Source organism: Rhinichthys klamathensis, unplaced genomic scaffold, assembly GCF_029890125.1.
Source record: "Rhinichthys klamathensis goyatoka isolate OS25496 unplaced genomic scaffold, OSU_Roscu_1.1 h1tg000011l_1, whole genome shotgun sequence".
Classification (NCBI taxonomy): domain Eukaryota; kingdom Metazoa; phylum Chordata; class Actinopteri; order Cypriniformes; family Leuciscidae; genus Rhinichthys; species Rhinichthys klamathensis.
The window spans coordinates 878,235-886,694 of record NW_026606564.1 but is presented as its reverse complement, the minus strand read 5'-3'; positions in this window follow the sequence as shown (position 1 = coordinate 886,694).

Here is an 8,460-nt window from a genome sequence, read left to right as displayed (position 1 = left end):
TATGACCCCTTTTTTTTTGGATCACATGAAATCAGTCAAGAACAAGTAATATTTAACCTGTATTACCATTAGTTGATTCTATTGTGGTTGTATTTTTTTTTTTCCATAAAGTACTTCTCACTTAACCCGTTTAATCCCACCGGGCACAATTGTGACCGCATCTTTTTTCTTATTTCTGGAAGCTCTAAAAATGTTATTGACTTTGGGCAAGAAATTCAACTTTTAAATGATAAAATAGATTGTCTTGATTAAAATCTATTAATGTCACATGACCAGTTTACTTCCTGCTTGCACATCTAGAAGATGATGTCTTCCACAGACTACTACAAAAAGTAGTAAGTAAAACATCTTAACCTGTTAAGTGTCACCCCCCCTTTTTTGAAAATACATGAAAATGCACATTTCGAACTTAAATGGTTGTGATTCAAGAATGCTTTGGAATATAGACGTAAGATTGGTCTTGTTTTAAAGAAGACATTTGGCAGATTTTTGTAGAAGTGAAATAAATTAAGAAAGTGAAATAGAAAAAAAGTTATAGAAGTTTGAGTTTATGAAAATGTACAATGTAAAAAAAAATATTATTCATATTTTATATAAAATATATGTTTTCAAAACCTGGGCGACTCTAAAACTGCAAAAAAAAATCAAAGCCAAAAATCTGAACAAGTTGTGTTTCAAATTTTAGGTTGATATCTCAAAAAATGAGCTTTCAGTAAGATTTTGTTTGGGCGCAGTACCAAACCTTTTCACTAGATGACAACCAGACTCCATTACTGCCCATATAAGGGCTTCAATTTTTTTTCTTTATAGCTAAAAAAATTTCAGACCTTTTTTTCTAAAATAATTGAATGGATGCTATCTTTTGAACTCTTGGCATGAAAACAAATTGAGGTTTCTACCATTCTTTCATGATTTTTCATGTTTATCACTATTTCAAAATAAAGGTCTAAACAAGCCTTAGGAGTATGAAAATATTATTGTTGCAAATTGATAAATTACGGCTCCTCTGTAGTTTATTTTGAAAATCAATCACCAAATATGGAAACTAGAGATTGTAAGCTTTCAAATGATATATAGTTTGTCAAGATTAGTTTAGGTTTAGTATAGGATATTACTGTTTTAAAAATGTAATGGATTTGGGCCCACCGGTGACACTTAAGAGGTTAATTAACACTTAAGAGGTTAATTAACAGATAGAACTATCATATTTTGTACATAATATTCTTTAAAGGGTCTACTACTGATATATTTTGAGAATTATACGCCTGCATATATATTTTGAGTTCAGCTCAAAAATGGGGGCAAAAACGACTCGGTTACTAACGTAACCTCGGTTCCCTGAGAGGAGGGAACGAGTATTGCGTAATAGCTTATGCTATGGGAAAACTCCTTTTCTCGAGAAATATTGAAGTCTTTATGTAAAACGCATTGCAGCTGCACAGCATACAGCAATGAGCGAGGCAGCTCGGTCATTGGCTGTGCTGCGGCAACTTGCACGAACCAATGACGGGGCGACTCTGAACCCGCTTCCAATGAGCGTGCTTCGAGCCCGCCAAGATGGGCGTGGCCAAGGGCTATATATTGGGCGCCCCGTCGTCTGAGTTCTTTAGGTTCAATCGACTGAAGCAAACTGACCAAGCATAAGCACGGCAGATTACGCAATACTCGTTCCCTCCTCTCAGGGAACCGAGGTTACGTTAGTAACCGAGTCGTTCCCTTTCGAGAGGTTCCTCCTATTGCGTAATAGCTTACGCTATGGGAACGCCATGTAAAACGCCGTGCGTGCTGACTTCGCTCTATTAAGCCGGAGGCAGATATCTGAGCCTTCGAGCAAAGTAATTATCCAACGAGCCAGCCGAAGGCGGGCTTTATAAAAGGACAACTTGGAACGGCCCGATGGGCGTCCAGAGACACACACAAGCACATTTTTATGTACTGTCATGTATGAAAAATCCTCTACATCAGTCAAAGACGGATTCTATGAGGGAGGAGACAATGCTCAGCATGTACACACCCCAGCCTATGCATAGTTAGACCGACAGTATGTTAGAGTGCAATGAGGGGACCTGTAGGTTATAAAACCTGATAAATGTGGACGGTGAGGCCCAGCCTGCAGCCGCACAAATATCTTGAATGGGTATCCCACTCGACCACGCCCACGAGGAGGCCATGCCTTTCGTAGAGTGAGCTCTGATGCCCAAGGGGCACTGAAGGCCCTTGGCTTCATAAGCCAGCGCTATAGCATCAACTATCCAGCGCGATATTCTTTGCTTTGACACAGCCAGGCCGCCAAAGCATACGAACAACTGCTCTGTCTGTCTGAACAGGGCAGAACGTTCCAAATATACTCTGAGTGCCCTGACCGGGCAGAGTAAATTAGCGTCACTTTCGTCTGCTGGGGACGATAGCGCGGCCAAAGATATCACCTGTGCTCTGAAAGGAGTAGAGAGCACCTTAGGAATATACCCGTGTTTTGGCCTGAGGACAACCCTGCTGTCGTTAGGTCCAAACTCCAGGCAGGTAGCGCTTGATGACAGCGCGTGCAGGTCGCCCACTCTCTTGACCGAGGCGAGAGCCAGCAAGAGAGCAGTTTTGAGCGAAAGCTGTTTAAGGTGCACAGTTCGGAGGGGTTCGAACGGGGCATGCTTAAGTGCGTCCAGGACCGTGGCCAGGTCCCAAATCGGCACCGAGGGGGGGGCGTGGGGGATTTATCCTCCTGGCGCCCCTCAGGAAACGAACAACTAGGTAGTTTTTCCCTAGTGTGCGTCCTTCGACCGGTTCATGTGATGCCGCTATGGCAGCCACATATACTTTGAGCGTGGAGGGGGTGCGGCCTGCCTCCAACAGCTCTTGTAAGAAAACGAGCACACTCGGTACTTCGCATGTCTCAGGATTCAGGTTCCTGGATTTACACCAGTCACTGAACACCTTCCATTTCTGGGCATATAAGCGCCTCGTAGAGGGCGCTCGCGCCTCAGTGATGGTTCTCAACACTCCACTGGGGAGGTTCCCGGGAATCCGTTGAGGGGCCACGCATGGAGGGCCCACAGATCGGGGCGGGGATGGAGGATCATCCCGTTGGCCTGCCTGAGGAGATCTAGCCTCAGTGGAATCGGCCATGGGGCAGATTGCATCATCTGCATCAGTTCTGGAAACCACGTCTGGTTCTTCCAGAGTGGGGCTACCAGGAGCACTGCACATTTTTCCTCCCTGATCCGACTGATGACCTGAGGTAGCATCGCGACCGGAGGGAAGGCATACAGCGGGCGGCTCGGCCAGACTTGGGCGAGCGCGTCTGTGCTCTTTGAAAAGAAGAGAGGGCAGTGCGCATTTTCCTTGGAGGCAAAGAGGTCGACCTCTGCTCTGCCAAAGGTTTGCCATAACCACTGAATCGTCAGGGGGTGGAGAGACCATTCTCCTGGGAGAACTTTGTCTCTGGACAGCATGTCCGCTCCCTGGTTCAGAACACCTGGCACATGCGCTGCTCTCAGCGAGCGCAGGTTGCGCTGGGACCATAGGAGGAGCTCCCTGGCCATCGAGTGCAGGGAGCTCGATCTGAGTCCACCCTGACGGTTTATATGCGAGACTACCGTCATGTTGTCCGTTCGGACTAGGACGTGCTCGTCCTTCAGGTACGGGAGCAGGGCTCTGAGAGCCAAAGCGACCGCTTTCAATTCCAGACAGTTTATATGTAGGCGCTTCTCCGGGTTTGACCACAAACCGGAGACAGGCCTGCCCTCGTAAAGGGCCCCCCAACCTATTTTGGAGGCATCTGTCGTGATCATTTTTCTCCTTGTGTTCACGCCCAAACTCACGCCGGACTGATACCAGTCGACAGCTTTCCAGGGCGTCAGGGCTTTTATGCAGCCGTGATTTGCTCTGATTAAAAAGTGGCCCGAGCGCCACGCGTGAGTGGGGACACGGCTTTTGAGCCAGCGTTGGAGAGGACGCATGTGCAACAATCCTAGCTGGAGTACAGCTGATGCTGAGGCCATGAGACCGAGCATCCTCTGAAATCGCTTGACGGGGGCGCGCGCATCCGCTCTGAACGATGTTGCAAGGCGCCGGATAGTGAGCGCGCGCTCTGATGAGAGGTGCGCCGTCATCTGCACTGAGTCTAGCACTATTCCCAGAAAAGAAATATTCTGGCTGGGGGATAGCATGCTCTTTGCAAAATTGATTTTTAGACCTAGGCACTCTAGATGACTGATAATCCAAGACCTGTGTGTCACTAACTGGCTCTCTGATTGTGCTAGTATTAGCCAATCGTCGAGATAATTTAGTATTCGCACTCCCCGCTGTCTCAGGGGGGAAATTGCTGCATCCATACATTTCGTAAATGTACGGGGTGCCAGTGACAGGCCGAATGCTCGTACTGTGTACTGGTATGACCGTCCCTCGAAAGCGAATCTCAGAAATGGCCTGTGATGAGGCGCTATTGGAATGTGAAAGTAAGCGTCTTTCAGATCCACTGACAGAAACCAATCCCCCGGGCGAACTTGCGCGAGGATATGCTTGGTTGTTATCATTCTGAACGAGCGCATCATTAAAGCTTTGTTCAGATGTCTGAGATCTAGAATGGGGCGGAGACCGCCATCCTTTTTCGGGACGAGAAAATAGCGGCTGTAAAAACCTGCCTCGCTCATAGAGGGGGGACTGTTTCTATAGCGCCTTTCTGTATCAGTTTGAGCATCTCGGTGCGTAGAACATGTGAAACATCTTTTCTCACTTTCGTCTCTACCACTGCTGTGAAGCGGGGCGGTCTGCGAGCGAATTGAAGCGAGTAACCGTGTTTTATTATGTTCAAAACCCATTTCGGCATGTCAGGGATATTTTCCCAAGCTTTCGCTCGCACAGATACGGGCTGAATGCTGGCCGGGGGCGTGTCGCAGTGACGTATGGCTCCCGCCAGCGAATCGTTCTGTGTTAATACCGAGCTTACAGCTCTCAGCGGCGCGGGCGCGCGCTGAGCAGCTCTGTTGAATGCCGAGTGCAGGGGTGCGTGTGAGATTACAGGCACGCTCGCTGTAATGCTCACAGAGTGAGATGGGGAAATGTTTAACACTGTGTGTATAGTGCTTATGGGTGGGGGTGCATAAACTGTGGTAGGCACGCGCGCCACTTTCATAAAACTTCCCGCTCGTGGCGGGAGGTTTTTGGCCATATAAACAGTGTTTGTGAGTTGGGGTGCGTGCATAACAGCGGGCACACGCGCTACTCTTATACAACTTCCCGCTTTTACTGGGGAAGTGTTTATAACTGTGGGAACAGTGCTTGTGTGTAGTGGTGCATACGTGACAGTTGGCACACAATCTACATTTATGGGGCGTCCAGCCTGAGCTGGGAAAACATTTGGCACTGCGTTGACAGTTTTGATATGTGGGAATGCGCACTTTGGTGTGGACACGTGACCCTTTAATGACACAGGCAGAAAATAGCTCTTTATGTGATTTCTGTGTGTCGCCGTAAAAACGGCGTTTGTTTGCAGGTGGGCGAGCTGTGTGGCTGGCACATTGGCTGCTGTATAGACATTTCCAGCCGCCTGTAAGGGGACTGGGTAATGCTTTAAACGTTTTGGAGAGAACGGTCCGGCTCTTGCGAGACACGCGCTCTCCCTTTTCCTCCCTGTAGCTAGGAGGACTTACGAGGCTCTGGGTTCAGCACAATCTTGGGCCGAGGTCCCCGTCGCTCGGGCGGTTGCTTCCTGTTGGCAGAGCGCGAGCGGCGTCGAAAATCTGTTTCAGGTCTGGGCTGAGAGACGGGGGGCTCCGTCTTAGCTCGCTGCTGCTGAGGCGGCCGTTGGCGGCTCTGCGATGAGCTAGATCGCTTGGGCAGGAAGTGACGCATAGCCTGTGAGTCTTTACGGGCTTCGGTGAAGCGCTCGGCGAACTCCTTCACCGCTGGTCCAAACAGGCCGCTTTGGGAGATAGGCGCGTCGAGAAATGACGCCTTATCTGCATCCTTCATCTCTGTTAGCGTCAGCCACAGATGGCGCTCAAGGACAGTCAGGTTAGCCATAGCACGGCCGATGGATTGGGCGGTGGCTTTTGTAGCTCGCAGCGCTATGGCAGTGGCGCTGCGTAGGTCCTTAAATGCCTCAGGATCGGGTCCAGACTCGTCCATACTGCGGAGAAGTTTGGCTTGAAACACCTGGAGGACAGCTATAGAGTGAAGCGCTGATGCAGCTTGGCCGGCGGCGGCGTATGCGCGACCGGCGAGAGCTGAAGTGGACCGGCAAGGCTTCGAGGGATGAGAAGCTTTAGCTTTCCATCCAGCGTTGGAGGGTGGACACAGATGATTGGCCACAGCCTCCTCGAGGGGCGGAGTCCCCTCATAGCCTCTTTCTTTCGCGCCGTCCACAGAGGAGAGCGACAAAGAAAAAGAAGGCTTCAGGCGAGCGGAGTGCGGGGCTTTCCACGACTTCGTGAGTTCGTCGTGAACTTCCGGGAAGAAGGGGGAGGGTCTTTGTCGAGGGGCCTGTCGGCGCCCCTGCAGGAACCACTCGTCCAGTCGGCTGCGGGCGGGTTCTTCCGGGGAAGACCAATCGAGCCCGAGGTCTTCCACGGCCTTAGAGAGAATGCGGACGATCTCCGAGTCCATGCTGGAGCCCGCGCTCGTCCCCGCTAATGTCGATGGCGCGGGGTCGAAGGACGAGCCCGGCCAGTCGTCGGATGCAGCATCACAGGAAAAACTGTCATCCTTATCATCGTCATCCCCTGACGCGCCAAACGAGACGAGCCCCATCGCTCCGCTGGAGGGGTGCTGGTCCGCCTGTGTGAACTGGACTGGCGGCGGGGAGTCTTCGGGTGGTGGTGAAGCACGCGGGGATTGGCCCGGCGTGACATCACTGCAAACCGCGTGCTCCGGCGGCCTCTGTGAGCGGCGTTTTTTCTTTCGCGGCTCGACTAGAGGAGATGGCAGCACGGAAGAGGTGGGCTCTTTCGCGGTGAAAACGGCGAAGCGAGCGCGCAGCTCGGTGAGGCCCAGGGCGTCACACTCGGGACATCCGCCTCGAGTAAGGGCAGCTTCTGCGTGGTCCGGTCCCAGGCAGCGGGCGCAAATGATGTGACGATCCCCGTCCTGAAGAGGGCCTCGACACGAGGCGCAGGAAGGCATTTGAAACAACGCCTTGTAAAATTTGCTCTTTTAGAAAAGTGTCGCGGGGGCCAACACTGATAGCTTTTGAAAGGATATTAGAAGATGATGCGCGCCGGATGGCTTAGCAGAAGGGCGATCGAAGGCGGCTGAAGGCGCCGGCGTCCTCGAAGCAGTCCTGCTGTAGGCTTGTCGACGGCGGCGGCGAAAAGACTCCAACAAATCCGGAGGATCCAGCGAAGAGAAGGTTCTTTGCTGAAGGAGATTAAATCTAAAGAACTCAGACGACGGGGCGCCCAATATATAGCCCTTGGCCACGCCCATCTTGGCGGGCTCTGACGCGCGTGGGCGCGAAGCACGCTCATTGGAAGCGGGTTCAGAGTCGCCCCGTCATTGGTTCGTGCAAGTTGCCGCAGCACAGCCAATGACCGAGCTGCCTCGCTCATTGCTGTATGCTGTGCAGCTGCAATGCGTTTTACATAAAGACTTCAATATTTCTCGAGAAAAGGAGTTTTCCCATAGCGTAAGCTATTACGCAATAGGAGGAACCTCTCGAAAGGGAACAAAAGTGTTGCGTTTATAATTTTGTTCAGTGTAGTTATCAGTATCCCAGAAACTTTCAATGTGTTGGACCTTCTAGTTAGGCATATCGTTATCGTGTAAACATACCCTTAGTTTCAAACACTGAAATTAATTGAATGCATAATGTACATAAAATTATTATTTGTTTTAAAGGAGTGATGAACTGAGAAATCAAATTGACATCTAAGAGGTCATCATATTATAAGAATATTCTGTAAGTTTCAGAACTGAAAACGTCCTGGGGTGCGTTTCCCGAAAGCATCGTTAGCCAACTATGGTCGCAAGTTCCGTCGTTACCAATAGAGTTCAATGGGATTTGCGACCAACTTGCGACCATAGTTGGCTAACGATGCTTTCGGGAAACGCACCGCTGGTTAGTCCAATAATAGCTTTTATTGACACCAGGCTCAGCAAACGACTCGTTTTTCAAAGTGGGGAACTATGACGACAAAGAGGATAAAACACCAGCCCCGCAGAAGAAGATCAACGCCTACTTCAACACGGCCGGTTTAGCCCCGCCCACCGATTCGCGCATTACACGAAACTCATTATAATATGCAAAACTGTTATCCACTCACAGCAGTGGGCGTTTACTTCCAAGTCTTCAATGCGAGACGCCCATAAAAACCGAGCGTTTTTGAGCTAGGCTCAAAACTAGGGTAGAAAATAGCCTATTACTTATTCATTTTGATGTTTTTGAATGTAAAAACCAAGCGAACGTCATAAGTTGACCTCAGACAACAATATAAAAAAATGTAAAAAGCCAGTTCATGACCCCTTTAA